This window comes from Oncorhynchus masou, chromosome 13, assembly GCF_036934945.1.
Source record: "Oncorhynchus masou masou isolate Uvic2021 chromosome 13, UVic_Omas_1.1, whole genome shotgun sequence".
Lineage (NCBI taxonomy): Eukaryota > Metazoa > Chordata > Actinopteri > Salmoniformes > Salmonidae > Oncorhynchus > Oncorhynchus masou.
This window is the reverse complement of record NC_088224.1, coordinates 65243995-65256995: the sequence shown is the minus strand read 5'-3', so window position 1 is coordinate 65256995 and position 13001 is coordinate 65243995.

Genomic DNA, 13001 nt, shown 5'->3' with positions numbered 1-13001 from the left:
ATCAGTGGTCCCCTGTGGGTAATGGATCTGAGAATAACCATGCTGTTCTGATTCATGATCTACATGATCTGCAATGTGTTAGGGATCTGAGGTTAACAATAACCATGTTGTTTTGATTTCTGTTCTGTTTGAACAGTGTAGCGTCTCTCTTTAACTGTTACAATAGCATCAACAGGCCAGCCAGCTAGCTAAGACCCATGTTGGAGGTGATGAGTGGAGGGAGATAAGGAGATGATGACTCGTTCACACAGACTGTTGGACTGGATGTGTGTTTCAATAGTTATAATGTGTCTCAGCTGTGTGTGTGTGTGTGTGTGTGTGTGTGTGTGTGTGTGTGTGTGTGTGTGTGTGTGTGTGTGTGTGTGTGTGTGTGTGTGTGTGTGTGTGTGTGTGTGTGTGTGTTTGTGCATGCTTTTGTTTGTCTGTACATTTGTGTGTGTGTGTGTGTCTGTGTACATGCCTTTGTTTGTCTGTACATTTGTGTGTGTGTCTGCGTACATGCCTTTGTTTGTCTGTACATTTGTGTGTGTGTGTGTGTGTGCATGTCCCATTGGCCACGGCAGCAGTGTATCCAATATCTAAAGGATACAGTGCTCCATCACCACAGAGTATCGTATTGTATGATATTACTACATCTTGTCTTTAAGCTGCAGTCACTTGGGTGCATCCCACATGGCACCTTATTCCCTATGAAGTGCACTTCTTTTAACTGGAACTGGTCAAAAGTAGTGCACTATAAAGGTAATAGGGTGCCATTTGGGACACAGCCCATGTCCAATAAAGAGATGACTTCATGCGGTCTGTTTAACCTGTTGCGATGAGCAATCCCGTATCCGGGAGCATAATTATAGCCTCAAGCTCATTACCATAACGCAACGTTAACTATTCATGAAAATCGCAAATTAAATGAAATAAATATATTGGCTCACAAGCTTAGCCTTTTGTTAACAACACTGTCATCTCAGATTTTCAAAAAATGCTTTTCAACCATAGCTACACAAGCATTTGTGTAAGAGTATTGATAGCTAGCATAGCATTAAGCCTAGCATTCAGCAGGCAACATTTTCACAAAAACAAGAAAAGCATTCAAATAAAATCATTTACCTTTGAAGAACTTTGGATGTTTTCAATGAGGAGACTCTCAGTTAGATAGCAAATGTTCAGTTTTTCCAAAAAGATTATTTGTGTAGGAGTAATCACTCCGTTTTGTTCATCACGTTTGGCTAAGAAAACCCCCCGAAAATTCAGTCATTACAACGCAAACTTTTTTCCAAATTAACTCCATAATATCGACAGAAACATGGCAAACGTTGTTTAGAATCAATCCTCAAGGTGTTTTTCACATATCCTTCGATGATAAATCATTCGGGGCAGTTGACTTTCTCTTCTGAACTAAATGGAAACGTGCATGCACCTGGAGATTACGCAATAGTTTCGACGGAGGACACCGAGCGGACACCTGGTAAATGTAGTCTCTTATGGTCAATTTTCCAATGATATGCCTACAAATACGTCACAATGCTGCAAACACCTTGGGGAAACGACAGAAAGTGTAGGCTCATTCCTTGCGCATTCACAGCCATATAAGGAGACATTGGAACACAGCGCCTCCAAAATCTGGCTCACTTCCTGTATGAAATTTCATCTTGGTTTCGCTTGTAGCATTAGTTCTGGGGCACTCACAGACAATATCTTTGCAGTTTTGGAAACATCAGAGTGTTGTCTTTCCAAAGCTGTCAATTATATTCATAGTCAAGCATCTTTTTGTGACAAAATATCTTGTTTAAAACGGGAACGTTTTTCATCCAAAAATGAAATACTGCCCCCAGAGGTTCAAGAGGTTAATGATCATCTGTGGTTCTGGGAGGAACTATTACCTCAAGGCTTGACCTTAGTACAGTCTTTAATTACTAACCCAGAACAACATGGAGAAGGGTAGAAATACATACTGAACTGGCAACATGAAGTAGAAGGGAAATACACAATGACCTGGCAACATGAAGTAGAAGGAAAATACATACTGAACTGGCAACATGAAGTAGGGGGGAAATACACAGTGACCTGGCAACATGAAGTAGAAGGAAAATACATACTGAACTGGCAACATGAAGTAGGGGAGAAATACACACTGACCTGGCAACATGAAGTAGAAGGAAAATACATACTGAACTGGCAACATGAAGTAGAAGGAAATTACATACTGAACTGGCAACATGAAGTAGCGGGGAAATACACACTGACCTGGCAACATGAAGTAGAAGGAAAATACACAATGACCTGGCAACATGAAGTAGAAGGAAAATACATACTGAACTGGCAACATGAAGTAGAAGGAAAATACATACTGAACTGGCAACATGAAGTAGGGGGGAAATACACACTGACCTGGCAACATGAAGTAGAAGGGAAATACATACTGAACTGGCAACATGAAGTAGAAGGAAAATACATACTGAACTGGCAACATGAAGTAGAAGGAAAATACATACTGAACTGGCAACATGAAGTAGGGGGGAACATAAAGACTGAACTGGCGCATCTGGCCTCCCCACCAACGATTGTTTTTGTTGCCGAGCTAAGGAGCGTCGTGCAGCAAGGTAAAAAAAATGTAACTGCATATTGTGCTCTTCTATCGCATATATAATGTGCTCTTCTATCGCATATATACTGTGCTCTTCTATAGCATTTATATATTGTGCTCTTCAATCGCATATATATTGTGCTCTTCTATCGCATATATATTGTGCTCTTCTATCGCATATATATTGTGCTCTTCTATTGCATATATATTGTGCTTTTCTATCGCATATATATTGTGCTCTTCTATCGCATATATATTGTGCTCTTCTATCGCATAGATATTGTGCTCTTCTATTGCAATTATGTCAGAGGGGAAAACAGTGTTCATTGTTTGGAGTAACTTCCCTGTTGTTGTAATATCTCAAACGGACGTGGCAGTGTCACCATATAGGATTCCTGCTTTAAGTATTTTCCTGTTAGTGTGTCTCTGTTACACAAGCATCTTAATGAAAGATGGCAGAGATATCACACACACACACACACACACACACACACACACACACACACACACACACACACACACACACACAGAGAGAGAGATATGAAAGAGCAGGGATGTGTGCAGGGTAAGAGGTCAAGGAAGGACAGCTGGCTGTTTGGTTGACCTCTGACCTCACATGTTATTCAGACCCCTACCTCTTCGCTCCCTTTTGTGTGATGGTTGAACAAACACACAACGTGCAGAACACACACACACCCTAGAGAATACACACACCGTGGAGAATACACACACAATGGAGAATACACACACCCTAGAGAATACACACACACACCCTAGCAAATACACCCACCCTAGAGAATACACACACCGTGGAGAAAACACACACTTTGCAGAACACACACATACCATGCAATGCAATGCACACATGCACACACACACACACACGCTAGAAACACAAGCATTTCTCTACACACACAATAATATCTGCTAAACATGCGTTTGTGACCAATACAATTTGATTTGATTTGATTTTGTAGAACACACATAAGGGTGAGTGGGGTGTGTGTGTCCATGGAGGAGTTTCCATGCCTCCCCCATTCTGCATGGGTGACACTGAGCTGTAGTTTCTCAGCCGTAGCATGGAACCTGTCAGCTGTTGTCACGGCCGTTAAAATGGACGGACCAAGGCACAGATGATTAGAGTTCCACATCTTTTATTTAGAGAAACTTTAAACAAAACAATAAACAAACAACGACCGTGAAGTAACGTAGTGCTACAAAACACTAACACAAAACAATATTCCACAAATGAAGGTGGGAACAGGGACACCTTAAGTATGATCCCCAATTAGAAACAACGATAATCAGCTGCCTCTAATTGGGAACCATACTCAATTCCAAACATAGAAAGAAATCGACTAGAACACCCCCTAGTCACGCCCTGAACTACAACACCATAGAGAACCAAGGGCTCTCTATGGTCGGGACGTGACAGTTGTAACCACCACACATGGCCTTATACCTCCACATGTGTTTAGGAGTATCATTGGCATATGATTTCACCCACACAGTTGGTGATGCCGTAGGAATGGGTCACTCCGTGTAAGGGTAAGTTGTGTGCTGTTCTTAAATATTGTGTTTTGTTTTCTGTCTGTCTACATGAATATCTGCATGTTGTAAGACAAATGCAAGACAAATAAATGACTTATTTTACTGATATAGTAAAGTGGTCATAATCAACATCTAAGTAATTATGGTTATGGTGATGCCCTTCTGTTGGGAAACACAGCAGACGTGGTATGACTTCAATAGTCTGTTGTTTTCCATCACCATGGAGAGCTCAGGGACTGAGTCTGGTCTACGGTGATGTATGACAAACTCTACAAAGATTCACTACACAGTCTTATCGGAATATGGACACACGCATGGGAGAGAGGGAGGGAGGAAGAGAGAAAGAGAGAGGGAAAGAAAGAGGGAGAGAGACAGAGAGGCAGAGAGAGACAGAGAGAGGGAGAGCGAGACAGAAATAGACAGAGAGAGGGAGAGAGAGCTCTGTGTACATCTGTTAAAAACAATGAACAACAGGCCTTGTTTTGTTTGTGTGGTCAGTGCCAGATGTGATACTCAGAAGCGTATCTTGTGAGTTTGGGGAAAATGACATCTCTGCATTCCTGGTGAACATTTGACTATTGTTAATTAAGAATGATTTGATTTGATTTTGATTTTGTATATGATGGCAGCGTAGTCTTTGAGCAAGTGTATACAGGTCCTGACAATTTTATTACAATTAGTGAGAGTGGTTTGGGGTTACCATGCCACCCTAGAAGGAGCACTGGAGAGTCCCTTCTCTCACTGTCCTGTTGCGCTGGAACCAGGATTAAGTTGTGAAAATATAACTAAGGACAAAGATGGTCAGTTAAGCCTTTGATTTACAGAGCCTGCAGTGTTAGTACGGGTTCTGTACTCTCCTGTAGGCTTTCAGCACTCTTCACTAGATACTGTACAAACACAGAGCTCTACCCCCCCCTCTCTCTTTACCCCCACCCACCTCTATATATCTCTCTCCACAGCTGCACCAGCTGGCCAGGTAATTAATACAGCAGCATATTGCAGGTCCAGACACTCAGTGATAACATCCATATCCTATTTAATTATTCTATCGCTGTACAGAAAGCAGGAAATGTCATCATTCAGTGGAGCCTGACTTTGGGTTAAGCGCTCCTGTAGTGTTCTTGGATAGCAGCTGAGGTGGAACTGAGGTAACCTTAAACAGATTGTACTGTAGGGCTGTGTCCTAAATTGCAACGTATTACTTATACTGAGAATACAAAACATTAAGAAGACCTTCCTAATATGGAGTTACACCCTCCTTTGCCCTCAGAACAGCCTCAGTTATTTGAGATATGGGCTCTACAAGGTGACGAAAGCGATTTACAGGGATGCTGGCCCATGTTGACTCCAATGCTTCCCGCAGTTGTGTCAAGTTGGCTGGATGTCCTTTGGGTGGTGGACCATTCTTGATACACACATGGAACTGTTGAGCGTGAAAAACCCAGAAGCCTTGTAGTTTTTTACATAAACCGGTGCGCCTGGCACCTACTACCATACCCCGTTCAAAGGCACTTCAATTTTTTGCCTTGCCCATTCACCCTCTGAATGACACACATACACAATCCATGTCTCAAATGTCTCAAGGCTTAAACATCCTTCTTTAACCTGTCTCCTCCCCTTCATCTACACTGATTCAAGTGGATTTAACAAGTGACATCCATAAAGGATCATAGCTTTCACCTGGATTCACCTGGTCAGTCTATATCATGGAAAGAGCATGTGTACTCAGTGTATTGCTCTGGTCAAGAGTAGTGCACTACGTAGGGAATAGGGTGCCATTTGGGATGCTACCTAGGAATAAAAATGCCAACATTAGCTTTGCTTGTAATATAAATCAAACTTAGTAAGCCCTTCTATCTTTCAAATTGATTGGATTTACTCAATGTTTTATAGGTTTCTTTTTGTAGGTTGCGTTTAATTACTAAAGTCTGTGGAGCTGCAGGGAGAAACAACATGAAGTAATTACATACTACCTTCTCTATACTTTACACCACATACACCAGACAGGCGGGAATGTTTTAATGAACCACTTGAAGAGGAGCAGTAGATGTGTATATATAGGAGAAAATATAATTACTCTGCCACCTAAATATTTTTCTGAAAGCTAAATAAATAGTCTTGGAGTGGAGTACATTGCTTTGGAGTCCTAACTGAAGCTTTCTCAGAAAACTCACATTAAATGTAGTGATATTCTTCTGATGCTCAGTGTTGGGGAGTAGTGTACATATACTGTAGTTCAACTAGTAATTTACCTACATTTTGTAGAAGCTTGGTGGTAGTTCAACTAAATTAAAATCTTGGTAGTGTTTTCCAAGTTTACTTCGATATGATGGTTATTATATCAAAATTTGAGCATAAAAGCATTTCCACCGACACTCATTAATTTTACCGACACAAAACGATTCCACCTTGTCTAGTGCATTTTGTTTTGTCAACATTTGGAAAGTTTACAGAACATTTTTCTGTTTCCATCAGGCCTGTTATGACATTTTGTTATCCAATGTACTTTACTCTCATAAATAGCTTGGATGGAAACCTGGTTACTGTAATAGATTTCCATTCAAATGGAAAAAAATAGCTTTTTAGAAAAAAACTATTTCTCAAGCAATAATTTTTTTTTGGGGGGGGAGACTGAAAACTAACTGTTATTGGCAGAGAGGTTTGGAACTCTCTATGTTATTGGTCTATTAACCAATTTACTGAATGGTGATGTCACAATGGAAAGCCAAATTCCCGCACATGAAAACCTGAAGATTAGAAGGTCCTGTGTAGATTGTATTTTCAACCAGCATTTGTTTCACACTTTTACAGTGCTAGTTTCATCAGCTGTTGTACAAAATGATTTTAAATAACACAGAATATTGACTGCACTGGGGCTCCAGAGTGATCTGCTCTTTCAATTTGTGGTCTATGGCATTTCAGATTTAGATATGATAATTTACCACAAAGTAGTTTGGATGTAGTGAACTACTTTTTCTAACTTTAGTTAATGAAGTTCTATTTTTCTTAAGGGTAGCTTTGGTGTAGCTTAACTTCTTCCAGTGTGAAGTAATCGTTAGCTTGTTAAACTATATTTTAATAGTAGCTTTCCCCAACACTGCTTAAGCTCTGTGAAAACTCTGAGAGAACTCTGATAGAACTGAGAGAAGTTAGAGAACTCTGAGAGAAGTGAGAGAACACTGAGAGAACGCTGAGACAACTGAGAGAACACTGAGAAAAGTGGGAGAACGTTGCGAGAACACTGAGAGAACTGAGAGAACACTGGGAGAACACTGAGAGAAGTGAGAGAACTTTGCGAGAACACTGAGAGAACACTGGGAGAACTGAGAGAACACTGAGAGTAGTGAGAGAACTCTATGAGAACACTGAGAGAACTGAGAGAACACTGACAACACTGAGACAACTGAGGGAACACTGTGAGAAGTGAGAGAACTTTGCGAGAACACTGAGAGAACACTGTGACAACACTGAGACAACTGAGGGAACACTGAGAGAGGTGAGAGAACTTTGCGAGAACACTGAGAGAACTGAGATAACCCCAGTAGAAGAGATAACTCCAAGATGAGAGGTGAAATGATGGTATCTGGTGTTCTCTTCCTAACTGTGGCCAGATCCTCTCTGTGAGGATGGGAAAACAAGCTGTTGCTTACTGTTGGCAGGGCACACAGTGTTTGGAAAAGCAGTTATTTTGAAAATAAATGTCTGTTTACTTGCAATTACGCTAGCCAATGAAACAGATCCAAACAGTTCTAAACAGTTCGAAAAGTGTGCGCATGTATGCGTGTGTGGACGGACCATCTCTACTACCAGAATGTGTTTCTATACAGCAACCAGGGTCTGGCCCTGGCCTGTAGCAGAATAGGAATGACCTCCCATGGGTCTGGACAGAACTAGTGTTTGTGTGTGTGTGTGTGCGCGTGTGTGCGCGTGTGTGTGTGTTTGTGTTAATGACCTCCCACACTGCATACACACTCTTAACTACACACACAACTACACACACTGCATACACACACTGCATACACATGGCTTACAAACTCCAACACACTCTCTTACAGACACTGTATACACACGTTACAACACAGACTGTATACACACGCCAACACATTTCTGTACACACTGTATACTTACGGCTTACACACAGCATACACACTACAGCCCAGAGCCCTGCCCAGGACCAGGCAGCTCCATTTGTCTCAGTGATTAAGTCCCAAATGGTAACTTATTCCCTATGTAGTGCACTACTTTAGACCAGGGTCAATAGGGCTCTGGTCAAAAGTAGTGCATATATAGATAATAGGGTGCCATTTGGGACATTAACAGTGTTTATGGGAAGGTGACAAGGCCTGTTTATGTGTTGGGTTCCAGTAGTTCCAGTAGGATGATGTGGGGCCCAGAACCCCTCTCTCTCTCTCTCTCTCTCTCTCTCTCTCTCTCTCTCTCTCTCTCTCTCTCTCTCTCTCTCTCTTCTCTCCTCTCTTCTCTCTCTCTCTCTCTTTCTTTCTTGCTCTTTTTTCACGCTCTGGTTCCCTACCCCTGTACTTTCTCCCTCCCACTATTTTTCTACATCCCTTCCTCCCTCTCTCCTCACCATCCCTCCAGGCTCCAGACTCTAATGAAACCTCAGCTCTTCATCTCTCCTCTCGTTTCATCTCTCTAAGCCCAGGAAATGGAACTGGGAAAGTGTCCCACATGGGAGATGTCGAAAACACATGATCTGCGTCTGGAAGGTCACTCTTTTCCCTTTATAGTGCACTACTTTTGACCACGGCCAATAAAGCTCTGTTGGGAAGTAGTGCACTATAGGGTGTCATTTTGGGCGCACCCAGGGAGATGTCCTGGTCTGTTTTAAAATTGGAGATGTCCTGGTCTGTTTTAATGGTGGAGATTTCCTGGTCTGTTTTAATGGTAGAGATGTCCTGGTATGTTTTAATGGTAGAGGTTTCCTGGTTTGTTTTAATGTTGGAGATGTCCTGGTCTGTTTTAATGTTGGAGATGTCCTGGTCTGTTTTAATGTTGGAGATGTCCTGGTCTGTTTTAATGTGGCAGATGTCCTGGTCTGTTTTAATGGTGGAGATGTCCTGGTCTGTTTTAACGGTAGAGGTTTCCTGGTTTGTTTTAATGGTGGAGATGTTCTGGTCTGTTGTAATGGTAGAGGTTTCCTGGTCTGTTTTAATGGTGCAGGTTTTCTGGTCTGTTTTAATGTTGGAGATGTCCTAGTCTGTTTTAATGTTGGAGATGTCCTGGTCTGTTTTAAAGTTGGAGATGTCCTGGTCTGTTTGAATGTTGGAGATGTCCTGGTCTGTTTTAATGTTGGAGATGTCCTAGTCTGTTTTAATGTTGGAGATGTCCTGGTCTGTTTTAAAGTTGGAGATGTCCTGGTCTGTTTTAAAGTTGGAGATGTCCTGGTCTGTTTTAATGTTGGAGATGTCCTGGTCTGTTTTAATGTTGGAGATGTCCTGGTCTGTTTTAATGGTGGAGATGTCCTGGTCTGTTTTAATGTTGGAGATGTCCTGGTCTGTTTTAATGTTGGAGATGTCCTGGTCTGTTTTAATGGTGGAGATGTCCTGGTCTGTTTTAATGGTGGAGATGTCCTGGTCTGTTTTAATGGTGGAGATGTCCTGGTCTGTTTTAATGTTGGAGATGTCCTGGTCTGTTTTAATGTTGGAGATGTCCTGGTCTGTTTTAATGGTGGAGATGTCCTGGTCTGTTTTAATGTTGGAGATGTCCTGGTCTGTTTTAATAACGGTAGAGGTTTCCTGGTTTGTTTTAATGGTGGAGATGTCCTGGTCTGTTGTAATGGTAGAGGTTTCCTGGTCTGTTTTAATGGTGGAGGTTTCCTGGTCTGTTGTAATGGTAGAGGTTTCCTGGTTTGTTTTAATGGTGGAGATGTCCTGGTCTGTTGTAATGGTAGAGGTTTCCTGGTCTGTTTTAATGGTGGAGGTTTCCTGGTCTGTTGTAATGGTAGAGGTTTCCTGGTTTGTTTTAATGGTGGAGATGTTCTGGTCTGTTGTAATGGTAGAGGTTTCCTGGTCTGTTTTAATGGTGGAGGTTTCCTGGTTTGTTTTAATGGTGGAGATGTTCTGGTCTGTTGTAATGGTAGAGGTTTCCTGGTCTGTTTTAATGGTGGAGGTTTCCTGGTCTGTTTTAATGGTGGAGATATGAGCCCCAGTCAGTGTTTAGTGACGCCTTGACATTCATTGTAATTGTCCTTCAGAAGGAAAACAGTCATTAGAGCAGACAGTGTCAGAGCAGAGACTGACTATTGTTGTGTTACCATGATTCATAGGGAAGCTTGGTGCTAAACTAAACTAAACTATATGTCTAAACCTGCTAGTTTTCACATGCAGGGAGAGGCAGCCATGATGGGAAACCACTTCTTTGATAGTATGGTCTGGCCAAAGATCCTGATATTAAAATATTATGGTTTAACTTGGAATCATATGTTTGTGTACCAACTCAAATTACTAGGCTGTGTGTTTATCACAATCGAACCTTTTCTTTACAATCGTTGAATTCACAACTACCTTTCCTGTTTATTTTTAGTTGTTGTTTCCTAATTATTACACTTCACGTTCAAAGGACATATTTATGTGGAAAGTAACAAAACAAACAAAGACCTGACCAAAATACACAACCAAATCTTTCTCCCTGTTGCCAAGGTATGTCTGAACAATTAGCTATTGTGTTCACATTTAACATTTAAGATAACGAAACTCATTGCCCCCCTCTTAGCCTCACTCACTTTAAATGTAAAAGAATCATCTAAGAACCCAAAACCAAACCTCAAGAGATTAATATACAAATCAGTACATCATCAAGTACCATATTTACACAGTAACACTAATTACGTAATGCTGTGGTTTCTCTGCATGGCTATAACAGTTTCTCCTCTCTCATTCGGTCACACTTTATTTAGATAGTCCAGATTGTCCATCTGCAGATGCTATACTGATGGTCATAACAAACTATCTGTTGATAAGCAAATGCTTGCTAAAGTTACGGTTAGGGTTAGGTTTAGAAGTAGGGCTCGGGTTAGGGAAAGGGTTAAGTTTAGGGTTAGGGTAAGGGTCAAGGTTAGGGCTAGGGTTAGGGTAAGTAGATCGTTTTTTGAAATGTTACTGATAGTCTGTAGATAATAAAATAAAATAAAATGTTATTGGTCACATACACATGATTAGCAGATGTTAATGCAAGTGTAGTGAAATGTTTGTGCTTCTAGTTCCGACAGTGCAGTAATATCTAAGTAATCTAACAATTTCCCAATACCTACCTAATACACACAAATTTAAAGGAGTGAATGAGAATATGATCATATAAATATATGGATGACAGATGGCCGAGCAGAATAGGCAAGGTGCAATAGAGGGTATAAAATACAGTATACACAGTTGAAGTCGGAAGTTTACATACACCACAGTAAAACGAGTCCTATATTGACATAACCTGAAAGGCCACTCAGCATGAAAGAAGCCACTGCTCAAAAACCGCCATAAAAAAGCCTGACTACGGTTTGCAACTGCACAAAGATCGTACTTTTTGGAGAAATGTCCTTTGGTCTGATGAAACAAAAATAGAACTGTTTTGGCCATAATGACCATCGTTATAGCAAGCCGAAGAACACCATCCCAACCGTGAAGCACGGGGGCATCATGTTGTGGGTGTGCTTTGCTGCAGGAGAGACTGGTGCACTTCACAAAATAGATGGCATCATGAGGATGGAAAATTACATAAATATATTGAAGCAACATCTCAAGACATCAGTCAAGAAGTTAAAGCTTGGTCGCAAATGGGTCTTCCAAATGGACAATGACCCCAAGCATGCCCCCAAAGTTGTGGCAAAATGGCTTAAGGACAACAAAGTCAAGATATTGGAGTGGCCATCACAAAACCCTGACCTCAATTCAATAGAAAATGTGTGGGCAGAAAGGAAAAAGCGTGTGCGAGCAAGGAGGCCTAGAAACCAGACTTGGTTTCACCAGCTCTGTCAGGAGGAATGGGTCAAAATTCACCCAACTTGTTGTGGGAAGCTTGTGGAAGGCTACCCGAAACGTTTGACCAAAGTTAAACAATTTAAAGACAATGCTACCAAATACTAATTGAGTGTATGTTAACTTCTGACCCACTGGGAATGTGATGAAAGAAATAAAAGCTGAAATAAATAATTCTCTCTACTATTATTCTGACATTTCATATTCTTAAAATAAAGTGGTGATCCTAACTGACCTAAGACAGGACATTTTTACTAGGATTAAATGTCAGGAATTGTAAAAAACAGAGTTTAAATGTATTTGGCTAAGGTGTATGTAAACTTCCGACTTCAACTGTACATGTGATATGAGTAATATAAGTTCTATAAACATTATTGTGGCATTATTTAAAGTGTCATTGTTAAAAGCGACTAGTGATCCATTTATTAAAGTGGCCAGTGATTGGGTCTCAATGCAGGCAGCAGCCTCTCTGAGTTAGTGATTGCTGTTTAGCAGTCTGATGGCCTTGAGGTAGAAGCTGTTTTTCAGTCTCTCGGTCCCAGCTTTGATGCATCTGTACTGACCTCGCCTTCTGGATGGTAGCAGTGTGACCTTGCAGTGGCTCGGGTGGTTGTTGTCCTTGATGATCATTTTGGCCTTCCTTGTGACATCTGGTGTTGTAGGTGTCATGGAGGTCATGTACAGTGGGGAGAACAAGTATTTGATACACTGCCTATTTTGCAGGTTTTCCTACTTACAAAGCATGTAGAGGTCTGTAATTTTAATCATAGGTACACTTCAACCGTGAGAGACGGAATCTAAAACAAAAATCCAGAAAATCACATTGTATGTTTTTTAAGTAATTAATTAGCATTTTATTGCATGACATAAGTATTTGATCA